Genomic DNA, 14,021 nt, shown 5'->3' with positions numbered 1-14,021 from the left:
TACCCCACTCAGAACCCAAATCTAGAGCTTCAGTTTATTCTGAATAGGACTTTATGACTCACGTAGCATTGATGAATTCAGTGGGATAATTCGTAAAATACAAATGACTTGGTGTGACTAAGAATACTGCTATTCAGCCTCTACTATTTTGCTTGGATTCCTGGTCGTGATCTTGTATGCTTGTTTGACCTTAGTAGCCAGCCCTCATTTTTAATTCTGGTTTCGACTCTCTGCAGATGTAGTTAAATTGTCATGGTTCTCCTATTTCTGCTGATGGCTGGGATCATCAATGTTTTGGATCTCGTTTGGTTTGTAATGTATTTTATCTGGCAGCTGTGTCTCCTGCACACTTCTCTGGCTTGCCCAGATGAGTGGGTGGTTCTCTGACTTCTGGCATGCAGTATGATTCTTTTTTTTTAAAATTCTCCTTTTGGCTTCTCATCCTCTACAGCGGAAGTAATGTTAAATTCACTTTAAATAGCTTCTCTCAGTTTTGGCCTTCAAAAAAGGTGAAATGTTTTGAATAGTTTTAGTAATAAAGTGCATTTCCTTCCCCCTAGGATTCCGAGTAGCAAATTTCCATCTGTGTCAGACACCAGTGATGCTGCTAGGGTTCTGGGACCCTTTGTAAAATACAGGTGAAGATCTCACTAGTCACCTTTATATCTGTCTGTGGGACTTGCTTTTCCATCACTAATCAGCAGATGTTACCTAATGCTTAGATTTTTCTATTTTAATTGTTAAAATTAGGGCCCAATGGAAAAAATAACATGGAGATTCTCCACAGATTCTCCTTCTGCTAGATCTACAAGAAAATTAGTGGGAACTAGACCTCACAGTTTTACATGTGGAGTCAACTTTATTTTCACATGTGCATGGTTGGTGGGTGCTTAAGACATGAATGCTTAAACTAAAGCCGTTGTGTTTCGTTGTCACTGCTCAAATTAAATAGGAACATAAACATTCCAGGATTTGAAAGAAATCCAGCTTGAAGAAAATATCCCAGCACTGAATTTTCATACAGACTCCTGCCGTGTCCTTCAGATATTTACTGAGCCGTGTCAAGTCAGAATTTTCTTCCCCATCTTGGCCACTCCTAAAAGGATGAGAGTCAAAACTTCCAGGAAATCTCTTCAGAAGGAACTAAGATTTCATTAAAATATGCTTTGTTCATGCTTCTGACTTAAATAGTAATAGAGATGCTCTATCTTAGGTCTTTGAGGCAGGGGAAATTTGTAAGCAGAATGAGAGAGAGGTTTACTAGTTTAAACTGAAGTAAGAAATCTCATTGCTAGATTACTAGCAATTTGCAATTTTGCTAAAATGTGTAAAATGACAAGGTTTCTCTTTATCAAAGAAAATGATCCATCTTGGGTCATTTAGCAGTAGCTATAAATATAGGCATGCTATCAATATCTAATCTGAATAGCTGTTCTTGTCAGAGGACAGGGTACTTAGAGTGCTTAGTTTTCAGATCCCACTCCCTCTTTAAGTTTAACACCTGCAGTGTGCAAACCTCACTGATTTTAGGGTCCACTCTCTAAAGACAAGCCCTCTCCCTCCACCCTGCACCCACCATCCTGCCCTCTCAGTGATACATGCTTGTAGATTAGGGCAAGGAACCTTGATTGTGTTTCGCCATCACTTCTGTGGGGGACGAATGACACTTGCACCAGGGTCTTATTCCTCCGTGCTGTAGCTGCCCAAGCTGCACAGTGTCCCCCCTGCTTTTGCTCAGGCAGGCCTCTGCTGGTTGCAGGGTGTTTGACATTGTCAAGTTCATGAAGAAAATCAGTAAACCTTACGTCCTGCCCATTTGGGAAGAAATAGCAGGGTCTCCAGAGACTGCACTGTGGCTGGAATTATGATTCCGTGTTCATCCTTTTGGGGCTTTTCAGCTCCATGATGAGGTAGGGGACAGTTAAATAGCCTCAGCAGTCCAAGGACGGGTCTCTTGATTCCCTTCGCTATGCAATTGGAAGAAGTGGCATGAATAAGCCACTGACTACACTACATGAGCCTTAGTGGGATAGGGAAAGAGAAGACTGGTACTAACTTGGTTTTCTGAAGAGGTCTTGGCTCAGTTGCTTTATTCATTTGCATTTAGAATATTATATACTTGCAAAGTAAGCCTAGTAACACAACCAAAAGTATCTGCTATACTCTAGAATATGAAAGATATTTTCTGGATTGAGGGATGCCATTCTGAATTGAGGGGTAGATTTACTTTTGTCTTTCCTTTTAATTATTATATAGTTTTCCCCCACAAATCACTCCTTTAACCCCAAAATAGCTTTATATGTTATTAAAATAACAGACTTGTAAGTAGAATGATCCAAGTAAATGAAAAAATATATAATTCCACTGAGTTTAATCCATATAAGTAAGAGTACAGTTAAAGTGAAAATCAGGTCTGTGGCAAAACTCCTCTTCATTTCAGTGGGGTCAGGACTGCACATTTAGATTCATATCCTCCGATGAGATGAAATGTCATAGCACCATTAATTTTTGTTGATCTAAAAAATAACATCATCTGATGTTCTGATCCTAAGCATCTGAAGGCAAACTCGCATAAGGCTGGTCTGAGTGCAGGAGAGTCATAAGATGGGTGATCATTTTGAACACACCTCTTTTGCAGGAGAGAGGGTTGCCAACATCACATTCCTGGGCGGAATTTACTCCAGAAATATTGGCTACATGTAATATGTGACAATTACTGTTAATTTTACTTGAAAGTGTCAGAATTGGCACGTAGAGAGGCACAAGGACCTTACCAAGATATACTGATGTTTAAGTGAAGAAATACGTTACTGTTAAAAACCAAGGTCCAAACATCTTAAAACTTTAAATATGAAAAATGGAGAGTGTAAAAAAGTAATATGGGAGAACTGCAGAGAGGAGGAAGGGACTGTGGAAGACAGAAGGTCTAAGGTAAGGTGAAATAAGTCTGATAAATGTGGAAGTGTCAATAGGAAGTAAACAGAAGATAGCCTTGTATGTCTATATATATATATATATATGTGTTGAGGGATATTAAAAAATCCAAATGAATGCAGAAGCGTGGCAAATCCAAAAACTTTTAGTCGTATACTTTAAAACTCTGAATCTGAACTACGCACAGATACTGTTACAGAACACTGAGGGTCCGACTACCTGGAAATAGTGACAGCTCTGTCTCATGGTCCTAAGGGCATCTCTTGATGGCATGTGGTCAACAAGAGAAAACCAACAGTATCTGAACAGTTTGTGCTCCTAGGGCTTTCCTACCACATATACATTTTTCCTTCACCTGTAGAAAGGACACAACCAAGTCCAGCCCAAAGTTTCTCCACAGCACAGCAGAGAGACAGAAACCTTTTTTCGTCTGAAATGAATGAAGAGGTAGTTGTGATTTTTAACACTATTATAATTAGAGGAGTTTGGTGTCTCCGTCAAGTAACATCACCTGCCACCTTTAGGTAGGGGAAAAAAAACCGCAGCCAACTGCGCTCGGGCACCAGAGTGATAGGAACAATGAGGCATTTTAAGTAAAATAAAAACCCCTTGTTATGACAAGGACTAAAACCCACAAATGAATGCAGAAGTCTGCTATTTAATGTAGTGTATGCTGATATTTAAGCAGGTCTATATCTGTCAAATAAGCCTCTTTTCTAAGACTGGCACAGACTGTTCTGCGTTTGGTTTCCAGAATCAGCAAATTACATTGGCAGAACAAAGCTGTCATATTTGGTGGTATTTTGTTACATCCATTATCTCACTTAAGTTTAGACATCTCTTAGCAAAATCAGATCCCACTTAAAGACTGCCTTATTTTGCAACATTAAACAAAATGACAGGCTGCTTAAAAAAAAAAAGTTCATTAGCAAGCAATGAGTTGGTGGAAAAACTGCACGGCTGCTTCAGATATGAAGAATGAAAGCACGAAATGCTGTAACCTTTCCACAGCGGGCCAAGAGCATACATCAGGACTATATTTGACTAAACAAGGGTATTAAATGGCTTCAATAAACAGAATTAAATAGAATGAAAAAAAATAAAGGATACTTTGGATTTGATTAAGGAGGTGTTACCTCGAGACCTGCCTGGAAGGGATGGTACCATGCACCACTTATGCCTGAATAGTGGCATATATGGGGCAGGCATAAACAGTGATACTTGAAAGTCTTTGCTGGCTAGAAGACAGTAGGATACAGTGAGACTGTATGCAGGGCAACTTGCCATTGAAAAGGGAGGTTATAGCATGGTGTCTACATGTTTCTTTTTGGTTTTATTTTTCCAAGGCCTACTGAGGTTTTATTTTTCTGAGGACTCATTTTTTTCCTCTGAAGGATGGACATGTCCTGGTCTGGTGATGAGGGATAATATATCCATCACAGAAGTGAAGTGATATCACAGTCTGCACAATTATGACCCAAGATTACCTTTGGAGCTGGAGACAGAGCATCACTGATACCTTCTTGGTTGCACGGCAAACATTCAAGCTATGAGAAGCCGGTAGTCTGTAGAGCATGGCCACATAAGGGTATGCTACAGAGCAGCTAGGAAAATGTGGGATTTATCATGGGGGTAAAAGCCGTACTGCGCCCCTAGGGGAGTGTACTACCAAATTAAGGTGGCCCTGTAAAGTGAGCAGTGTCCCAAGCACCACCGAGGGCCTTTGCCAGGGTACATCTATGCACAGGTACAGGCTTCTACGTTCACCTAACACCTACAGAAGCAGGAGTCTGAGCATAGATAGGGTTTTTTTTTTTTTGGTCAGTTATTTAGTGGTTTTTAACCTCTCAAGGGAAGAAGCATTCTTTGAAAAATTACTAGATGCTCAAAAAAGGTTAATTTCAATGTTCTTTTATTCTCTGCACCTTAAATAGTACAAAGAGTTGCAATGATATTATGGACCCATAATTACAGGGCTTAGGTGACAACCTGTCTTCTCTGGTGTTTTGAGTTCACTTCTGCTTGCAGTAACACAGACAAGAAAAGAACTTGCTGGCCAACCCTATGATTTTAACAAAATTCACACTTCAGGGTGTGCTTCGAAGAAGTGAGACTCATGATTGCTTATGAGGATCATATGGCCCCCGCTTTTGCCGCATTCACACACAGATGCACATGCGCTTTAGAGGTTACTGAGTTTTATAGGCATATAGACGGTACATGTCTACTGAGGTGAGTAGATGATCTAGAGCTGACTAAAATAGTTAATAAAGATGACTCAAAATTTTGGGCTGAATGCATTTACAAACAATGGTTAAAAACTCTGCTTGTGTGTGTGCGTGTTTATGCACGCACATGTGTGTTAAGGGGGGAGCGGGACAAAGAAGTTGCTTTTTTCAGAAAGTGAATAATGTCATCGCTGATTTAATTAGCAAATTCTAGATGTGCTGACAAAGGAAATTTTCTTGGGAGATGCACTGTGTTGTGTCAGTGGTCTAAATGAATAGGCTGAGCTGAATTCCTGGTAATAACAGATGAACAACACAACTCGCCAAACCTCAAACAGTGCATAAATCAATTTACTGGGAATTAACCACTCGCTTTAAAATTAGGGGTTACTTGACAGGGTTTCAGTGATTAGGTTGTCAGGGACCTGTATTTCTAGCTGGGATTTATCTTTCATTGATATAAGTACATCCCCTTACAGGCAACCGAGCGAGTAGGGGTAGCAATCCAAAGCACCGGGCTAGTTAGGCAGCACAGTTTTATTCTTTGTAAGTACTATGCGGCATTTGAGGGTGGACAAAGGAGGGCAGAACAGGGACACTTATCAAAAAGAAAATGTGCTGGCTTTGTGAACTACTAATAATGCCCAGGATATTAGTGGGAGAACTGTGAATGGGGGGAAGCATTTCAGAATCCTTGCACATCACATGGCCCTTCTGTGCAATAAGGAGCTTAACAGTTTGTTAAATGAGATGCCGAAAAATGTTCAATTATACAGAGAAATTAATGAAAAGCAGTAAGCCACTTGGAGGTCACTTCATCTTGTGAAAGTTGAACATTCATGTAGTATTCACAGCCAGGGCCACCATTCTTATTATTAAACTTATATTCCCACATACTTCAAACAATAGCAGATGGTGGAGCAGTCAGATTAGGTACATATGGTAAATGTGGGGGCAGGAGGGGAGGTATGGGACAGACAAAGCAAAGGATCATAGGCTCTGACGGTCAAATCAGAATGTAAAAGATCAATACAGCATTCATAGAAATTGGCCCAGGAAATACCAGGGGTCATCTGTCAGGTCTATTTATTGCAGCATTCCTGCTTTATTTTACTTAGCCAATGGGGAACGCACCCCCGCCTCACTTTCCTTTTACTGGTGATCTCTTTCACTACTCTGGTACACTTATTTTCATATGGATTTTCTGATGGTTTCCGAGACAGCTTTGCAAGATTATTATCCAAGCAGTTCTGGCGATGTTTTCCAGTTAGCATGGTCTCCTTTTGGGCTGCTTCACGGCCTGAATCCTCCTTATGGCACTGGCTCCCAAACCACCATTTCCTCTCTTTTCGATCTCATCTCAGGAGTCCTGCTGAAGGAGATCACAGACATACATCCTGCATTCAGTTTCTGATGGAACTAGGAGCTCAGGAATAAAATTTTAGTGGCTGGAAGAGCAAAGCTGGTGAGCTCAAAGGCAATTAATGCGAGGTCTTTCAAGGAAGTAGGTCACCACTTGCTTCCCATTACCGAAATTGTAGCTGGTAGACACATGTGCCCTTTTTGGGGCTTACCTGTTCATCCCATCACAGAGAAAAGTCCTCCTCTTCTTTAGTTTTCTCTTGTCCTTCCTTTTGGTACTTTGTCTTGCACAAACCAAATCTGAGTATTTCTGAGTGTTTGGCTGTTCCTTAGTGTCCTCTGCTCTTTTCTGCTGTAGCTTCTTCTCTAGTTTTGCCTCTCCCTTCCCCACAACTACTTTGTCATTTTCCCTGTCCATACCTTCCATATCATTGTGATGCCTATTTAATTCCCACCCCCTCCCCACATGCTGTACAAGTCTCCGCTTTATTTAGCATTTGCTGCTGCTCCTCTTTGATCACTTTCAAGAACGCAATAATTACTTTTAGGTTTTCTGGTCTCTGGGTGTTGTACCTGCCTTGATCTCTAACTTCTGCCCTTTCATTTGCAGTAACTCATTCTCAGCTGAGTTGCAGGCGCTCGTTTGCAGTCACTAGTTTACCTTCGTTTGAACTCAAAATCTCAGAGCTCACAGACCAAGTTGGCTACACAAGCAGCTTAGGCAAACCTAAAATCAGCCAGACACTAAAACCCACATCTCTGCTGTGTATTTAACCCTCCAAAATTCATCACTGTACTCCATGATAGTCACCAGTCATTGTGGTGACTCCTAGCTGGGTCCTGTGAGAAGCACCTAAAGTCCCAGCCAGAGTTTGAAATGTGTATTCCTGAGGTCTGAACCCTGTGGATGCCAAAGCTTGTCCTGAAATTGTTCATCTGTAATTCTTCTGATGGCTTCTGTATAAACACGTTTTCCCTTGCTGAGCGGGAAGAAAACTACCAGCAGCGTGAATGAAGTAGTGGTTGCTACAATGAAAGTGGTAAAACCTCCTCCTGGTGAAGTCGGTTGGCACAATCAGGGTCACAAAATCACAACCTTTAAAATCATCCTGAGAATGGATACATTCTGTACTGCTTTCTGTCCTCATTATGATCTCTGTCACCAGAACAAGTTATCCCTGAATCTCAGTGTCTCAGATGCTGTCTTCTCATTTTCATCAAATAATCCCTGTTCTTGTGACAAAAGATTGTAAGTAACAGGAACAAAAATGGCCCCAAATGAAGCCATTCTCATGACAAAGACTGTAATGAGAACAGAAAATGGCACAAAATCAATTCATTCTCATGACAACCTTAAGATTGTAATGAGGACAAGAAAAACAGTCTGAAATTTATCAATTCTTGTGACAACCCTGAGACAGTAATGAAAGCAGCAAATGGTATGAAATTGGTCCACTCTCGTGATAGACACTGAAACAAAACCAGAAAATAGCAACACGTTTATCCATCCTTTTGACAACCCTGCAAGTGGAACAAGAACAGAAAAGGTTAGGAAAATTAACCCATTCCTGTCACAAACAATCTGATAAGTGTAATAACCAATTGTCCTTTCCAAATGGCGTAATTCAGCCATTTGAGCACTGGCTTCATAATAAACTGGAGGAGTAATTAAGTTTCAGAATATCTTTGCACGTAGCTCACATTTAGTTTAGTTATAAAGTAGCAGGAACTTACGGTAAATGAAGAAGGTGAGCAAAGTGGGTCCACATCCACTGGTTAGAGAGGCTCTGCCTCTCCAGGGTGCTTATTGCCCGTGCTGTTTTTACCAGCATGGTTTTATTAATTTAATTTCTTTGTGTGTATTCCTGGCATCTGCAGACCTCGATTAGTGAGGAGGTCCTTTTTGAGTCTGTGCTTCTGTGAGCCTGTGAAAAAAAAAAAAGCCATCCATTGCCATCCCTCTGCAATCACGGATGAGCTGGTGACATGCAGATGACATGTGGATGACATCACGCCTACATATTTGCTTGCATAAAACATCAGCAGAGGCAAATGAGCAGGCAGCCAGCTTTCTCCTCAGTTTCTTTGAAGGCTGGCCTTGCTGCACATATGAATGGGAGAGGGCAGAGGAGAATAAAGTCAAAGGTGTGTGTGATAACTTAAGGAATATGGATGTTAGTGGGTAAGAGGCGATCTGGTTGAAGCGACTGGGTATCAGAAAATTATCAGCAGTCAGCAAAAAAAAGAAAGAAACAAGGCAGAATTAACAAACAATTAAAAAGCAGAAGGGTAGGAGCAGATGGGAATAGGCAAAAGCTACCACTGGGATGAACTCAAATATAAAAGCAGGTATGTCTGTGAAATGAAGGAGGAGAAAGCAGTGAGTAAGGAAAGAGAAGCGAGTAGCCTGTGGATTGCCAGCTTGTGCAAACCAGGGGAAAAAGACTGAGCAGGAGACTGATGCACTCAACTGCAAATGGCCACCACAGGGAAAGAAGCAATGAGCAGCTCTATATTGTCCGGACTGCGAGCTAAACAGCAATTCCTCACTGAGTGCAAGAAATCTGATTTTGAGGAGGGAGGCAGGAGGGAAAAAAAGACCTCTTTCTCTCTTTTCCCAGCCGCTCCAGGTTTCTTTTCTACCTGCAGTTAACTGTGAGTGCAAATGATATCATTAAGTTATCTAGCTATCTGACTGCACCCAGGAGTCAGCGCCTGGAAGGCTAAATCCTATCATTTGCACCCGGGGTTAATGCACTGGAGCGAATTGTGGGTGCCGAGTAGATTCCCGCAGAATTGGAGGCTGAGCTGAGGCCAACATAAAAATATATCCCGGGCGTTTAGCTGGCACTCTCCCGCCACTTGGCTGACATCTGACCTTTGCTGCTGTGCGCGTGTGTTTTTGAGCTGCCCGAGCAGAGAGGAAATCATTTTTAAGTCTCCTGCTATGAAAGTCGGTATCTCCCCGAGTGGACTGACTGTCCTCTGAAAAAGTGTAAATGCTTAACCTCAGTCAAGCAGGCTCAAAGGGCAGCGCACTGCATTGCTGGAGGAGGAACGGAGAGGGAGAAAGTGTCAGCACCTACATATGGGAACTATTCCCTGGCTTCCTCCTGGGCTTTTGCTACCTTTTGTATTCACTCTTCAGATTTACAGTCTATTGGCACCTGCTCACGCTACGTGAAGGGCTCCCCGCAACACGTGAAAGCATGGATTTCATTATGCTTGGTTTTAAAATAAAAAACAGGTCTCCACACAAAAAGAGGTCTATCTCTTTAAAAAAAAATCCTGAAAAGAAATCAGTTGTGAGAGTCACCGCTGCCCCAGTGCCAGCTTTATGCCTTCGACTAATGCGCTTCTCCAGGAACAGTCTTTAAATGAGAAGTTACGGCTGCTTTTCTGATTGAAACAAACTAGTGTTGATTGCTGATCAGCCATCTGTAAAGGAGGGCATCTCAGGAAGGATATGAGCTAATGAAAAAATGGACCTGATTTGAAAGTGTGATGTGCTTCATGCCACAGGCCAGTCTGAGTGGCATGAGATTATATCAGTGCAAGTGAGAGGTAGATTGAGAATAAGTAACTTCTGTCTTAAAGATTAAATGGCAAATTTGCTATTAAATGTGAAAGACATAAAATGGAATTAACGCTTTGAGGGTGTTAGCTGTGGTTATATACACTCTGCAAATGGCACTTCCATCCTGTCACTCGCATTGTCAAACTGCGCACTCTTCTCATTGCAGCTCAATTAATACTCATTCAGAAGTATCAATTAAAGAAATGAGAAATGAAGTGTTGACCCTTAACAGCCACCCACACATCACCCACTTCACAAGCACATTTCGTGTGGCATTACTTCTCCAAATGACCTTTGTAACTGGTAAAATATTATTGATGAAATCATTAGGTTTCTTGGTAACCAATTGATAATTTTCATCCAGGTTGCTTGGCGCTGATAACATTACCCTTGCTGTAACTAAGAGACAAATGCTGTTATGGAAGTGCATGGGGCTTGCTGGGCATTCCTGCATTTTATCCCCTGAATTTCCAAAAATCTTCGGTGCACAGTAAAATCAGCAGGCCTATCAAATGAAAAAAAAAGGAGAGTATTTAAGTTGTAAAGGTAGCTGTTGCAGTGTTATTGTGTGAGGTGCGTTACACTGTGCTTCGTTATCCTTTGTCTCATTATTACATTGCATCCAGCTGCATGTGCTTGCTTTGTGACATGATATGAAGTGACATAAGTAAAGACGGAGTTGAAATGCTGGAATTGGATCCAAACTGGGACGTCAAATTGAACAGCCAAAGTTTGGAAAGGATTGGATTTAGATTTTGTTTTGCTTGGGACTGAGGCCAAATACAAACTTGGCTGTGATATCTCATTAATTTTGAAGCACCCCAAAATCCAAAGATATCCAAATTCAACATTTTGGGGTCAAATGCACCTCTAAATGTGAGCGCTGAAATACAGATGAATTTAAAAAGTTGAGTAAGGCATTTGATTTTATTTTTGAGTTCTCTTTCTACCGCTAGTTTCTTTTCTTTCTTTTTGTCAACAGATTCAACCTTTTCCTGAAATTCCAGCTCGTTCAAATCCCTGAGTTAGCTGCAGATGAAAATTACTTTTGCTATACAACTGCCTTGCATAGCCAGATCTTTAGTCATTTGATTTTTTTTTTTATATCCTTGAATGGTTTTGATTGTGTGGGTGTTGCTGTACATGCCAGTATGCTTTGTGTCAGTTCTTTTCACTGCTTTGCCACTTATGCTTCGTACCAATTCCTTTCATTGTAGTGCAACATTAAATATTTTCCTGTAGATCTTAAACTCATCAAGCACATTGTTAGGGGTTTTTTTTGGTTTGTTTTGTGTGGTTTTTTTTTTTAATTTAGTACACACCAGATGTAAAGACTGCAATCCTAGCTTAGTTCTACCTTAACGGTAAGAAGGCCACCTTCTGCGACCTTTGCACTGTTGTGCTCACAGGCAGTCAGTTTTGCTGGAAGATAGGTTTGCTAAGTCTCCAGTCAAGCCTAAGTTAAAAGGCCAATGCATATATGCTGCATTTTATCATTATTATGCGTATCACCACCAAGGCAGACTGTCATAGTTTTCAAACAATAATGCTTGCAAGTCAAGATTGTCAAAGCTGCTTAAGGGATTCAGATACCCCATTGCCACGAAGCTAAGTGGGGCTGTTTTGAGATTCTCAGTGATAGTGTTTACCCTAGGGAGTGCATGAGAAAAGCCTTATGTGTGTAGTACATGCTTTTCAATGCAGATGCCTTGGTGGAGGGGCCCTGCGTAGAGTCAGGCAGATAAAAATGGAAAGGCTTAACAGTGTCCTGTCAAAAGAAATCATACATGGTGATGGGCTAGATTTTCTAACTCTGCCTATTTTGGTAATGCTCTGTTCTTTTGTCCAACCCAGCTGAAATGGAGAGCTGTAGGTTGTAATGATACCGATGGCTGAAGGTTGCTAAACATGGTCTGTGGAAAGACTCTCCTGTCAGTTGTTTTGACCTCATCAAGCCTAAACTGTTTATGTGGTGATTTCCAGGTAGAGAATTGTCTTTATTCAATCACGGGTGTGAGGGAGGGACAGAAAATTAAAAGAAACTAGCAAAGGTAAACCAAAGAAGCTGGAATTGGGCAAAACATAGGAATAAGCCCAAGAACAATGACATATATAGAATCATAGAATAGTTTGGGTTGGAAGGGATCTTTAAAGGCCATCTAGTTCAACCCCTCTGCAAGGAGCAGGGACATCTCCAACCAGATCAGGTAGCTCAGAGCCCCGTCCAACCTAGCCTTGAATGTTTCCAGGGATGAGGCATCATATATGTTATGTTGTGGCTGAGAAATCAAAAGAAGAATATCAGGAAATGCCAGGAACTCTGTCCTCAAACTTAATCATCACTGTAGTTCCTAATCTGCATAGCAGTGTCTCTCTGATATCATTATTTTTTATTTTAGGGCCCATATCTGGTTCATTGCAAAGGACATCCTGTGCTGTGGTGATGTATCCAAACAATTTGGTGACTGTAGGGGTACATCCTCCCTGCTTGTGTATTGTAGGAATGAAAAGATGTCTCGTGCCTAGGACAAGGAAAGTGGGAGAAGAAAAGGGTTATCTGTAGAACTCTGTCAAAGGCGAGTGTCATGCAGAGTAAGTCAGTTCTACCTCATCTTCATTTCCAGAGTTTTCATCAGATGACAGGCAAGTTGCTTCAGAAAACGTCTTCCGCAGGGAGCCTGACTTTCTGGAATCAAAGCTGTGGGTGGTAGAGCTGCAGACTTTCCACAGCCACGCGTGAGGTCAAAGTGACCTCTGCTCTGAAAAAAGAAAGTACCATGAATGTGTAAAATACTCTAAAAATCAGACTGTAAGCTTTTGAGTTGGGAATCCCAAATTAAATTTGAGATTTTTATATTAATTTCTCACTCAGTTTTTATGCATATAAGCCAGAGACAGTGATTTCACAGTAATATCATGAAGGTAAATTCTTAATGATGGCAAAAAATCTAAACAACTGTTATGACACTACCACAAGTAGAAGGGGAGAGGAAAAGAATAATTTTGTATCCAGTGCAGAGCTGAACAGTACATGAAGCCACACACTGGATGATGAGGATAAAACATAATACTGAAGAGTAGTCCAGTTTCATAAGCCCTGTTCTTCCTCATTGAGAGGAAGGTATTGAAGGAAAATAGGACATGATCCTGTAATTAAGGACTCTGCCATGGTTCATAGGTGGAAAGAAGTCGAATAAAGGTTTGTTACTGACCCTAATTCTGATTTCTTTGCTCAATGCTGGTCAACCTTAGCATTTTTTGATGTGTTCTTTGATTTAAAAATACTTGATTACAGATACTTACAGATATACTTAGATACTCACACCTAGTATACAATTAGATTTGTATTTACAAATACATGGCTTTATGGGTGCTGAAGGGAAACTTTTCCATCTGGTGGGAAGAATGGCCTGTTGCGTTTAGCATTTTACACACTTACACTGTGTGTATAATGACTCGAGGGCAAAATTTAGAGGTGCTCATCAGTAGAAAACGGCATCTGTAGAGGACGGAAAATGAAAAAATATTCTTTAATCATTTAAAAAAAAATCTTTCTAACTCACATATTTTTTTTTGTTCCTGGAGGTGCTATTGTAGGGCTCTGGGTAACCGCTGGTATTGTCTATTACTGGGATGAAGCAGGGAAAGGTAGACTCATAGATGGATGTAGCTACATTACAGACATTTTCCATAGTCACCCCTCTGAGGATGAAAGCATAAAGGAATGTGAAGGTGAAACTTAAAATGTGTATGGATGTTCCTTTTATCCAGGAAAGGACAACTAACGAAGCAGTTGGAGCACAGTATTTTCTTTGCGGGCGCTCCATCAGGCTTATAATGACACATCTTGGAATAGGAGAGTCACAGTGGACTCCCTTGCTTAACTGTCGTCATCACTTACTATTTGCAAAATGGGAGGC

The sequence above is a fragment of the Chlamydotis macqueenii genome, chromosome 2 (genome assembly GCF_036417535.1).
Source record: "Chlamydotis macqueenii isolate bChlMac1 chromosome 2, bChlMac1.mat, whole genome shotgun sequence".
Taxonomy (NCBI): domain Eukaryota; kingdom Metazoa; phylum Chordata; class Aves; order Otidiformes; family Otididae; genus Chlamydotis; species Chlamydotis macqueenii.
This window is presented reverse-complemented; position numbering follows the sequence as displayed.